Source organism: Triticum dicoccoides, chromosome 2A, assembly GCF_002162155.2.
Source record: "Triticum dicoccoides isolate Atlit2015 ecotype Zavitan chromosome 2A, WEW_v2.0, whole genome shotgun sequence".
In the NCBI taxonomy this organism is placed as follows: domain Eukaryota; kingdom Viridiplantae; phylum Streptophyta; class Magnoliopsida; order Poales; family Poaceae; genus Triticum; species Triticum dicoccoides.
In genome coordinates, this window is record NC_041382.1 from 9,019,192 (window position 1) to 9,032,682 (window position 13,491).

Genomic DNA, 13,491 nt, shown 5'->3' on the forward strand with positions numbered 1-13,491 from the left:
CCCAGCAATCAGATGCCTCAGGGTGTACCGGCTCTTGCTGTGCCTGCTGTCCATGCTGTAGTCCACGTCGTCGTCATCCTCCTGCGAATTTGTGAATTAGTACACATAGAAGAACTCAGCTAATCTATTATGGTACATTGACTTTAATTACAATGTTTTGAAAGTACACATGTGTAACATGGCAACTATCTATTTGCTAGAAACAAGGCGTATGTGCACATACATAATTGAGCCAAAGAAACTGACATGCATAAATATGGATGGTGGAATAGTTGCATTTATAGATTAGTTGCATTTATAGATTAGTGCACAAATATGAGCTATGGGGTGTCTCACTGCTCATATTGATGAGAGATGTGGCTGTGATCATCTAGATAACATACTATGGAAAATTGCCTAGATGAAATGTTTTGATTTTTTGGTATCCAGTGGATATGTACTGTCAGCCCATAATTATTAAGGGAGCGATCACTTCCTTTACAAAATGGAAAGCTGTATAGAATTTGCAAATGGATCATCTATGAACATGTGTGCAAACTAATCATATATGAACATGTGTGCAAATTAATTCATCTACATAAACTAAAATGAATCAAGAACTGCAGCATTTTGTCACTGTCCTTGGGAAGCCAATGGAGAATCCTGCCATATATCCATTGTTTAACCCACTTTTCATTAATGTATCCCTGCCATGAACATTTTCTTGTATTTGGGTTCATTACCCCACTTCTTTCATTAATGTATCTCTTGTCAAACTTATGCTCATCTAGTTAACAAGACAAACCCCAATGCCATGAAAAAAAACCAGAGTATCTGCTGGAATCAGAATGTGAATCAGATTTAAAAATCCACATCCAACATGAAGATCTATGCTAGATCCCTACAATCCTACATACGTAGAACTAGCACGCCCAAGTGAAATTGATGCTCATCTAGTTTACAAGAAAAACCTCAATGTCATGAAAAAACAGAGCAAAAAACAGAGTACTACCTCAGATAGCTCGTCGATGGCATCCTCGTTGAAGTCGCTGCCCTTCCTGCTATCTAGGTCGAACTCCTTTATGGCGTTCTCCTCCATGAGCTCTTCGATTTCGTCATGCACCTTGCGCTTACGCCTTCTCATCTCCTCCTCCTCCAGATATTCCCCGACCTTGTGCTCGCCGACGGGTGCCTCGACGGCTGCGATGGCAGCGGGAGCAGGCACAACGGTCGCTGCACCGCCAGCTTTCGCCGCTAAGGCGGACTCAGCCGCTGCACCCACGGCTACAGCCACGGCAGCAGACTGCTGTGCTCCGATGGTTGCCTCCGGCTCGTCCGCCGCATCTTCACGCCCGCGCTTCATCGTCGGTCAAAGACAGGAGGAGGGAGGCGTAGGAAGGGAGGAGGGTGGTGAGGAAGGAGGAGAGGGTGGTGAGGTGGTGACGAAGGAAGAGAGGGTGGGGAGAGGACGAGGGTTTTGGGGAAGAAATGCCCTGCTCCTGCCTCTTGGAGTTATCGAGAAGCCGCGGGTGCCGATTTGACTTGACACACCCACCCGGCCATCCCCATTCCACGTGGGGACGTGGTGGTCGTGCACGCGGTCCTGCACCTCCTGCGGTTTGCCATCAATTGCTATCGGTCTCACAAGTGGGTCCCCTTATCATCCACACAACCGAGCCACCACATGTACCACATTTTTCTTTCTCCCCGTCTCGACCACTCCACATTTTTATTTCTCCCCTTCTCGACCAGCGTTGCCGCCGTCGCCGCCATCTCTCGACGACCCCTCTCTTCGTTGCCGGTGCGCGACCGCCGCCAACTCTGGCAAGTACATGAGATCTCCCCTCTTTTTCCCTTCCCCAACCGCGTCTCCCTACGGAGGCGGATTTGAGCCGATTGGTTTGGACTGAAACTTAGTTTTTGGATTGGATCTTGATTTGGTTTCTATGGTTTGAGACCAAATCAATCAATTAGTTTGAGCCACCACTACCACCTACTACTGCTGCAAATCCAAGAGCCGCTGTTGCTGGCCGGAGCTCGTCGCCTCTCTCGAGCTTTGACGCCATGTTTGATCTAGATTCGTGACGTGCCCTCGCGTATGGCTTTGTCCACGGTTTGAACCTTTGGATTCAATCCAAAAGTTGAAAACGGTTTGGACTGGGTTGGATGACGAGCATGTATAGTTCGGTTTGGTCTAGACTCTAAATGAAAATATCTGGATTGGTTTGGTTTTGATGTGTGCTGTGGATTGGACTGGTTTTAGTTTGGATGCCGAACTATTCCCAGTTTTAGATGAGACGGGCATTGCCATTGTCATTGGCATTGCTTTATTACGTAGATGATAGAAAATAGATTGATTGGCCATTGCCAGTATAGGTTATCACTATGATTTATTATATGTATGATCTTTGTATTGTACTATGTACAATTCAACTTAGAGTTCAACATGTTCTGTGTAGAATGGAGGAAGCACAATGTGGACGCTGCAACTAACGGTGCCGGACCAGCCTTTCTACTGCCACGCTGTTCAGCATCTACTTCCAGCCTTCTTTTGTTTTTGCAGCGGTAACAATTTATATGAACCTTCTGACAGTACATTCTTTTTGTTTTTTTTTGCTATTTCCACTAATGTATTGTGTGTGTTATTTGTTTTTATCTTACATAGATCGTACCATGCAATGTGAGATTGGCATTCAATGAGCTCGTCGCAGACACCGTGACCTTCGATGCTCTTGGGGGCCCATACACTATGCAGGTCGAGAAGGGGCGAAAGATAACCCAGATAGGAGGAGATGATTGGGATCATTTCATCGCCCGCAACCGTCTTAGTGGGGGTGAATTGATCAGCTTCTCCTTCAGAAAAGATAGGCCCAGGATTTCTGTTATCTATCTAAATTTGATTCCGGATAGTGAGGATGAAGTTCATGAGGAGGAAGATGGTGGTGAGTCAGATGATGACGATTCTGATGATGATGAGAACCCACTTGTTGAATACCTGTATGCCCAAGGACTCAGACTGGGCGACGAGGAAATCGGCAATCTCTGGGACATGCTTCCGCTACGTGAAGACTACCTAGGGAAGCCATTCGTGACCCGCCTCACAAGGACGAATGTTAAACGGCATATCATGGTATGTTACTTAGTGTGGTAATTACATGATATACATGCTTAGTTAGTGTAGTAGTTCATATGATATGCATGTTGTAGTACTGTGATGAGAGGCCTAGTTTATAATTCATTTAGTGAAGAATTTTATGACATGCATGTAGTGTAGTAATATGCGATGATATGCTTAGTGTACGCAGTAATCTAATGATATGCCTAATTACTGTAGTAATTTGATGCTTGGCGTATAGTGTACTGATGTGATGATATATATGCTCAGTGTTGAATCCAATGATATATGTGTCTTGAAGTGTATGCTTTGTTGATAATTGCACGTGACATGATCATATATCATGTCAACTGTTTTGCTATTTCCACTAATGTATATGATCATGTCAAATGTTTTCAGAAATTACCTAAGAGGTTACTTGATAGCTGTGGCATCGACCCGGACGAAGAAGGCATGGCTGCTGGACTACGCCTTACCAGAACGGGCTCCATCACCAGCTGTGCCTATGCAGTGGACACGGACGGTCGCACTGTCTTGAGCAGGGCAGGGTGGAAGAAGTTCCTTCGTGCCAAGAATCTTTGGGTAGGACAGGCCATCCTACTCACTGTTGCAAGCACCCGTCGCCATGACTTGAGGATGATGATCACCATCCACCTCATTTAGAACTGCGGTGGGCCATGTATCAATCTGAAATGAACTTGTTATGTTAGCTCTTGTTTGCGAGTACTTGTCGTGTATTACGGTACCTATATGTACTCATATTAACTGGTACTTAATGCTCTACTAGCTATGATTATTCCACTGTGTGATGTTTTATAGGCTGTAGTGTGACATGGTAACTGTTATATATGGTGGAGGCTTGTCTCTAAGACCATGTACAATGCAAGGTGCTTAGGGATGTGCTTCCACTGTGTGATGTTTTGTACGTGCCAGGTTGTAGTATGAAATGCTAACTGTTCCATATGGTAGTGGCTGGTCTCTAATTGGACCGACATGTTGAACTAGTAAAACACACATGTGATGTTGGAGGTCTCTAACTGTTCCATAAGGATCAGCCAGTAGCAGCACCATCAGCCTCCCAGCCTCACAACTTCAGCCAGCCTGGTGAACTCCAGGTTTTTTCCTGCAAAACACACATGTGATGTTGGAGGCAAGAAAATAAATATGCCAGGGGTCTTGTCATGGCATCTAATCGCACGGAATGCTAGTACAAATGATGGAGAACAAAACATCCAACATGAGCAAATTCATAGGAGTTCTAGATCCATGGATACCATCAAGAAAAAATGCTCAGTTTTAACTCACACACAAGACTAGGTGAAAACATGCATATGTCATATCAGCAACATTGATATGGCATCTTTGCAAGCTTGGGTCAGTGACTTGTCTTGTGTTTCATGGCATGACAATAATTTTAACAATAAATAGACATGAAATTGACCCAAACTCATGTACAAAGTTAGGCCATATGATGCATGGATTAATTCACACATAAATGACAAAATGCCAACTTTGTATAGAATTTGCAGTATTGAAATATTTCAGTGTGTACTGGTGTGTACTGAAACTGCAGTAGTGAAATAATTCAGTGTGCATCGGTGTGTACTGAAATTGTAGTAACGAAATATTTCAGTGCCTACCGGTGTGTACCGAAATATTTCAGTGTCTACCACTACAACATTACAAATTTTGCCTAGGGCAGTACCGAAATATTTCAATGCCTACCGGTGTGTACCGAAAAATTTCAGTGTCCACCACTACAACATTACAAATTTTGCCTAGGGCAGTTCCGAAATATTTCAGTGCCTACCGGTGTGTACCGAAATATTTCAGTGTCTACCACTACAACATTACTAATTTTTCCTAGGGTTCATATGATGCCTAGGGTTCACATACATCATAATCCATCCTCCAAATCCATGTACTCAAATGTTTATGCAATTCATTGAGATTAAAATGCCATCTAGCATTACCTCTCTGAACTATTATGATTAGTATCACCACGATGTAAGCACGAGCAGTAGAAAGATGAGGAGTGGGGAAGCTTACTCTAAACATAGCTACCACCGCCGTTCAGACGAGGAGAGCGGCGAGGGAAGCGTGGAGAACGGCGGGGAAGCGAGGTCGCGACCATTGTCCTCCTCATCTTGCGCTTCGAAGTCTCTGGTGACTCGGTTGGAGGCTGCACAATCTGCAACGGCACCTCGTGCACGGTGGGTTCCTGATCCAGTGGATGCTCTACCCTGGATCTGAACGCCCACCACCTCCGCCTGGTCCACTCGCTGGACGAATTGGCCTGCTCCATCGCCCAGAGGAGGATCTCGATCTTCTGAATCGCTTGCGCGGGCTGGGGGAAAAGCTTTGCCCTCTCCTTCTTCTTCAAATTCTTGAGAGTGGCCATTGCCGTCCAGCTCATCTGCCTTGTGTTGTCAAACCAAGAACGGATCTCCCTCAACCTGGCCAACTTGACCTGGCCACCGCCGGCGATCTGCACGAAGTCGGTGTTCTCGCCGCCGGCCATCAGCTCGATCTGCCGTCGAAGAGGGGGTGGGGGTGGGGGGGGTTGCCTGAGTGGAGCGAAGTTGCAGCGGCAAGAAGGAGGAGATGACTGCGGTGGACATGGAGGAGAGGGAGGAGATGGCCGCCGATGTGTAATTGTGGAATGTGTAGCACCATGGCGGCGGTTATGCATTCGACGAGAGGGGCGACGCGTGCAAATTTTCCTAGGACTAAACTGCCCCTAGATTAAAACGCGTCCCCACCTTGTCATGAGTACCGGTCCTACTCGTTTTAGTACTTTCGCGTACTTTCATCGGAGTACTACCCAGTACTTCGTATTTGTCTGCCGTTAGATCGACATCAATGAACGGTTCTAAAAAAGCCCAACCACTCTAAAACTTGTAATTATTAAGAAGTCGCAAAGTATCACAAAGTCGTCTTACAGCTCGCAAGCGGAGCGAAAAATAAAGTAAAGTAAAGTTCATGCTAACAATCTCAACCGGATCTGTTGGGCACAGACGAGGGCGGCGCGTCGGCGCGCGCTGGGACACGAGGTCCTGACGGGGCTCGGCGGCTTGGTGGACACGGGCGACTGTCCCTGGCGGCTGGTCTTGGACGGCAACGGTGGGCGCGCACAAACCTGTGATGCCACTGGCCAGGGCCATGGATTTGTTCCAGCGATGTGTGGAATTGTTCGAGAGCGTATGGCTGCATGCATCCCCACGGGTGGGCAAGCACTTCCTGTTACAGGCCCTTCAAAAGCAACACGCTTAATAGGCCTCAGTTGGTGCAGAATGCACTTGGGATGAGCAAGCTCAAGTTGGCCACAGAAAAGGGGCTCCACAGTGGTGTCTGGTTCCTCCTGCAACCATAATAACCAACAAACACTGGTTTCAATCTGCACTCAATACCAGAATCAACTTGCACTGTTCATTAAACCTGATCACTAAAAAATCCCCAAATCAGCATGAACCCTAACACTGTACAGAGATGAACCCTAGGTTAGCTCAATCCTACAATCAAACCCCACCCTCACTAATCAAGAACAATATCACACACACAACAACAACACTACACTCAACAACATCCATGGCTGTAGCCTAGGGCTACTAGCACCTAACCCTAACCCTAGGTGGCAAAGAACTTACCATAAGTCCCATGTCCATGCTGAAAACCTCGCACTCCTCCTCCGAGCTGGTTTCCTCGTCGTTCCAGGAAGGCATTGCGGCAAGGAGGTCGACGGCCACCGGCCTCGAAGATGGCGAGCAGCGGCGAGCTCGTATTAGAGCAGAGGAGTGAGAGCAGGGGAGTGAGCGAGCACGAGAGAGTGAGCGAGCGGGTGCGCCCGACCGACCTAGCGGGTATATTTACCCCAGTTCCGACCGGGCCGGTCGGCTAACGGCCGTTAACGGGCGCGCCATGAGCGCGCGTGGCCACGTGGGCTGACAGATGGGCCCAATTCGTCAGGAAAACGGTTAAAATCGCTAGTCATCGCGGGTTAGGGTTTTTTGAAACTACGGACCGCGCGTTTGGTAGCTTTCTGAGAAAAATTAAAAAGTGGTAGTTTTTTGGAACCCTAGCCTGTAAACTAGTAGTTTTATGCTATTTACTCACATATATGGGATAATGCTCAGTCCCATGCCAAGCATAAAAAGAATCCAGCGACAGCAAAGTTGAAAGACATTTAACAATAACAAATTTGGACCCGCCATGAATATTAAATACTCATGCATTTTTTTCATGCTGCTTGGATAGTTGCCTTTTCACATGTTTTGACGTTTAGACAAGTATTTGTATGTCACAATCCACTCGTCGCAGTCAAAGTCATCCATGGAGACTTTTCTATTTTGCCAACAGTCTTTGCAAGACTTGGCAGAGGGCAGTCTAGTTAAATTTTTCCCACATACCGACCAACAGCTTGCCTCATCAATCCTGGCCATGGAGGTTGCCATGTCTGCCGTTGCAGGTGAACTCGTGAGCCGGTTCATCTCCTTTCTGATGAATAAGTATAACTCCTTGAGCCATGCCCAGTCGGAGGAGGGGAAGGTGGTGGAAAGGTTGCATCACCTGCTGATGAGAGCTGGCACCATGGTTGAGGAGGCGGACATGAGATACATAACCAACTCTGGGATGATGATGCAGCTCAAGATGCTCTCAGAGGCCATGTACCGAGGATATGGTGTGCTAGACAACTTGAGGTACCGTGCCCTCCAAGACACTGCAAGCTTCGATGAGGTTAGCATCAACGACTCATCTGCAAGCAGCTTATATTTAGCCAAGCGCTCTCGGACAACAAATGATAAGGCTACACGCCTAGAGTCACATGGTGCGTTGGAAAGTTTAGAAATTGTTGTTGCGAACATGTCAGAATTTATTGTTCTTCTCAGTGGATGCGAGCGCATGTCTCGTAGGCCATATGATGTTTATCTTTACAACGACTGCTTCATGTTCGGCTGACACACTGAGAAGCAAAAGCTCTTGAGCTTCTTGTTGCGGCACAACGACCCTCTTGGTAATCATGCACTGGCAGTTCTTCCGATCATAGGTGGGGTTGCAGTTGGAAAGAAAACATTGGTTGCTCATGCGTGTGGCAACGAAAGGGTTCGCTCATGCTTCTCCTCTATTTTGCAATTGAATGGAGATAGCCTCTTGACGATAATTGACCATGGAAGGACTATGGAAGGTACGATGTTGGTAGTTCTTGAGTTTGTGTTTAATGTAGACAACGATGACTGGAAAAGGTTTCACTCGTCTTTCGTAGGAATGAACAGAGGAAGCAAGATCATCATTATAAGTAAACTTAAAAGATTAGCCCGGTTTGGATCGGTGAAACCAATTTTCCTTACTGCTCTGTCTTATGATGAGTTGAGGTACCTTTTCGAGTTACTGGCATTCGGAAGCGTAGACCCTGTAGAACATCCACGACTACTACCGATAGCAGATGAATTTGCCAAGTTAGTGCAGGGTGTGCAATGTTCGCTTGTCTCGGCAAATGTGCTTGCGGACATGTTGAGAAAGAATCTCGATGTTCAGTTTTGGTGTTGCATATTGGACAAAGGGATAAGATATCTTAAAAGAAACCTCTCCAGATATAGTGTGGACTTAGCCATGCTTACAGGACAAGGCCATCCGTACATAGTGGACCTTGCTATGGATCCACTTAGTGTGGTGCCTTATACAAATAAGGCTTCAACCAAGGAACTGCCAAGTGTTACGTTTGGGGAACTTCTGGCTGACCCTAGTGTTAGGCCAAAAGGAGATTTTATTCTAATTTCATTGGAATCAAGGATACCGCCTCATAGTTCACTTGCTTGTTTTGCTACAACCCATGCTCAGGATACACATGAAGGTAGTACCTTGCCAGGAAGGAAGCGGCGTGGAGAGCCAATTTAATTTTGTTTGACAACTCGTGTAATGTAACTACTTTTTTATTTTCCAATACACGAATGAGAAATATGTTTTTGCATGGCCATAATGCATTTTAACGAGTGGTTATATACCATTCGACTATACGCATTATAGATCTCAATTAAGATGAAACTGTATGTTCTTTAAGATCCAACAATCTCCTCCTCCCTGCGCTTCTTAGATAGCATCATTTTTAAGTGGGGCAGTGTGTACCTCTACTCCTCAGTACTCTAGTTGTTTTCCTATAAAGGGCGGCATTTATTATCTCAAAATGCAGCATCAAGTGGATACAGAGCATTATGAGTAACACCCAGTCTCTCCTCACTACTGTAGATATTTCTTAGTAAAGAGGCTAACTAATGGAACACGTATTAAACTAACAAGAAAGAGGTTTGTGAATCATCATAACGTAGTTCCGATTGGCATTTTGTTAGCAATCTACCAACAAACGGAACTGTATGTGTGCAACTCTATTTATGGTTCTATCCCATCCAATCGACAATGCTATACACATATTAAGGAAGTTGAAGCTCACGATAAACAAAAACAAAATAGTAGGCTGTGCTTGGATTAGATTGCAACTACATCTACATAGTAGATTAGATTAATGAAACAACTGTACGCTGGGGATCCTTCCCAGTCCAACGACTCGCCGGTAATCAGTAGAATTAGCGAGATACATAAGCAAAAAGAAGTCCACATTTAAATTGCCGATGATTTGGAAGGACGCGGAGGTCCCTCCAGCGGATGGTGGAGTTTGTGGTCAGTCTAAGCAAGTCAGGCTCCGCTGGAGCTATGTCTCACTTATAGCGAGATGGTAGTGTTTCTCCTGCGAGTGTCTACAATAAGCTGACCCTTTTAGCACACTACACACTTCAATAAGCCATCCTCGAGTCCGTGTTATACTAGGGTGCGAACAACTTGAAGAGCGGGGTCTTCATTGGCTTTCCGGGTTTTCTTTGTTTTAGTTTTTTCTTGTTTTTCACCGGGTTTTCTTCCTTTCCTTGTCCCTTTTTTCTAAAAAAAATATTTCTTCTTTCTTTGTTTTTCTTGTTCTGTTCTCAGCTTTCAATTGCCTTTTTTATTTTCTTCAGTTTTGGTTCTTTCTTTCTTGTTTTTCATCTTTTTATTCTTTTCCTTCGGGTTTTCATGGTTTTTCTATACACATTTTTGGTATACACTTAATACATATTTTCTCAAACACGTTTAACTTTTTTGAAATATAACTTTAACAATTTTTAATACTTGGTCAACATTTCTTATACACACGTTTCTTAAATTATCTAATTAACTTTAATAATACATGTTCAACATTTTTAAAAATAGAGGTTCAACAATTTTTAATACATAGTCAACATTTTCTCTCTACACGCTTCTAAACATTTTTCAAATGCCTGATTAACATGTTTCAAATATAAATATATTTGTAAAATGGTCGACATTTTTCTATTCATTTTTTTCTAAAATTCTTGTTTGACCATTTTCAGATAAACGATTAACAATTTTTATTACATGATCAACATTTTTTTAAACACATTTAACATTTTTCAAATAGTTTGATTAACATTATTATATACATGATCAACCTTTTCTTAATTTTTAAGTACATGGTTACATTATTCTATAAACTATTGACATCTTTCAAATGCTTGATTATCATTTGTCAAATAATTTATCAATATTTTTCAAATGCTTGACTAACATTTTCTAAAATACGTGATTAAAATGTTTCATACACATTTAATTTTTTTATACATTTTATCTATGCACATTTAACATTTTTCAAATGCTTGGTTAATATTTTTCAGCATTCTATCTAGTAAATTTTTATAATACACGTTTAACATTTGTTAAAATACAAGTTTAATTTTTGTATGCATAGTCACTATTTTTTCTATACACACTTTTGAACATTTTTCAAATATAAATATTTTTCCAATACATCGTCAACATTTTCTCTATTCATTTTAGTATTTTTCTAAAATGATTGATTAACATTTTTTAGATAAAAGATTAACTTTTTTATTACATAGCCAACTTTCTTTATATTCATTTTTCATATTTTTTTTAAATTCTTGATTAACATTTTTCAAATAAAAGACTAACATTTTGTAATATATGGTCAACATTTTTTCTATATACATTAATATTTTTCAAATGCTTGATTAAAAAAATTAAACTGCTTGTTCAAATTTTGTTCAAATTCTTCACGAATATTTTTTAAATACACTAGTCGTCAACCCGTGCAACCGCACGAGCTAGCAATTATTAATATTGCATGGGCTAATGCAAGAAAATTATAATATTATTTCTTTAGTTTTTGTAAATATTGTTTTGTCTAAAGCCCTGTTGAAAATAGACACAAAATATTTAAATTAATCTTTACTATTTTAGTAACTATTTTCATAGCATATAAAATATTATAAGCTTCATGCCACAATCCAAATTAGTGACACCATATAAATAATATAATGATTCTTATTTTAGAAATTACTAAATAGATATGATGATGTGTTTTCTTGTTAATATTACTGTACACATATTATCTACGATTTACTCTGAACCAATTATTCTGGCATGTTTACTCCATGCTTCCACATGCATACCTCTGGTTAACATATTCCACCAAAACATGGTGCAACAACCATTCTGCATGGTTAGTTTATGCCAGTCACTCTCAATCCTATGCACACATCGTTGTCTAACTCTCCGACGCCCCTACCAACCACGTGTGTATCAATTCAACATACAGATGAGCTCCCGCCTCGGAATGGGCCGCGACTCTGTTCGAATTTATCTGTGTATATTTAAAATGTTTGTAAGATTGTTGAACTTGTTGAAGTCTTTTTAACTCGTGGAAGCCTTCTCGTCTTCTCAATAATTCCATATATTTCTACTTTTCTTGTCTAATCTTTCTTTTACTTGGACTGTAATCGTCTAGTAGTCACCCTTTTATCTTACATTCAATAATGAAATTTAAATGTTTGCTCGAATATTATAAAACCTCCCCTAAATTATTGGATGCATGCCTATAAGATTTTAAAATTTACTTTGAACAGTTTTTAAAATTAACTGATCATTCTAACATCCTAAATAAGCCAATGGGAAAAGTGATGATGCTATTATTCTTTAGATGATGAGCGGCTAGCCGTTGTCCTAGTCTACGATATATTGCCTTATCCAGCCCACACCTATGTGCATTCTCATTTTGTTAAGTATTAAAAAATTTATTTAGGTGCTCTGCCATCATTGTGGTCTTATTCTATAAATGCAGATCTAAGATGTCACGTCCAAACTTTTAAAAAATAATGGGTTTTCTTATGCGCTTGCACTATTTAGGAAATTTCATTTTTTAAATAGAATCTAGGATTTATTTATTAATATATTTGTGGCGTCTATTTTATAAAAAATGACACTATTCTTTCTACATTTTCCGCAAATTATGTGTTGTCCCAAACGGGTTTTGTTGTATATATGTGTGGGTGCTCTGCCGACGGGGCCTATTCGTTCCATGAGTATATCCCTTGTCGTTTTGTGCGTGGTGGTTTCTAGATGAGAAAAAAATATTTCACGTGCCTAGTTATATGCACCACACATTGGAATATTGTACGCAGATTTTTAGCGAACAGGACAACGTTCATCTGTGACACTGAGCCATGATATTAGTTTGGTTAACATATATATTTCTATCAGCTCCATGCATGCATCTGGTACATTTTCGAAAAGAAAATCCTTAGTTAGTTAGGTGATTTTAGTTTGGACATTTTCTTCTTCTCTTGTGACAACCTGGACATTTCTTTCCTTTTGTTAAAAAAACTGGCTGTTTATTCTGTTGTAACATGTGTGGACTCTTGGGACCTTTACGTGAGGTGTTAGAGTTTTCTTAATGCTCAAAGTTGTAACATGCATGGACTCTTTAGCCTTGTATGTGTCCTTAACCCTGGACATTGCACCCTGCAAAAAAAAAATCATGGATGTTGTAACACATATGGACTCTAATCCTTGATGCTTCCTATCTCTTTTAATCTTGGACGCACAATTCAGATCTAATGGTTATTTTAAAGTAGTTTTTGATGATTAACATGGAGGCTCGTATGGTGCTTCCAATTAGTAAATATAAGATATAAGATATAAGATGATGAAAATATTTCTCATACATTGTATTTGTGTACATTTTATTTATCCACGTTTATAAATTTTTAAATTCTTGGTTAACATCTTTAAATGTTTTGTATAGAGGTTGTGGCTCCTGCGTGCCTGAGCCGGGCCAATTCGTGCCACCCTTCAGCGACAGTTTGCCTCTGTCTCCCGTCAGGCTCTATATGTATCTATTGGACCTAGTCGCCTCTCATTCCTCCTTCCCGGCGGCTCGCGCCGATCTGTCCACTCGTCGTTTCCAGCCATCGCCTTCGCCATCGCGGGGGCGGAGAGATCTTGGCATGAGGCCTACGGAGGCTCCATGTTTCTTGGAGCCGCCACGATCTTGCAGT

At 42.0% G+C, this 13,491-nt stretch overlaps 1 pseudogene; it reads left to right on the forward strand.

Moving 5' to 3' along the window:
• The first annotated feature begins 7,531 nt into the window (after nucleotides 1-7,531).
• On the forward strand, nucleotides 7,532-8,986 carry LOC119358606 (annotated as a pseudogene).
• Nucleotides 8,987-13,491: the final 4,505 nt, after the last annotated feature.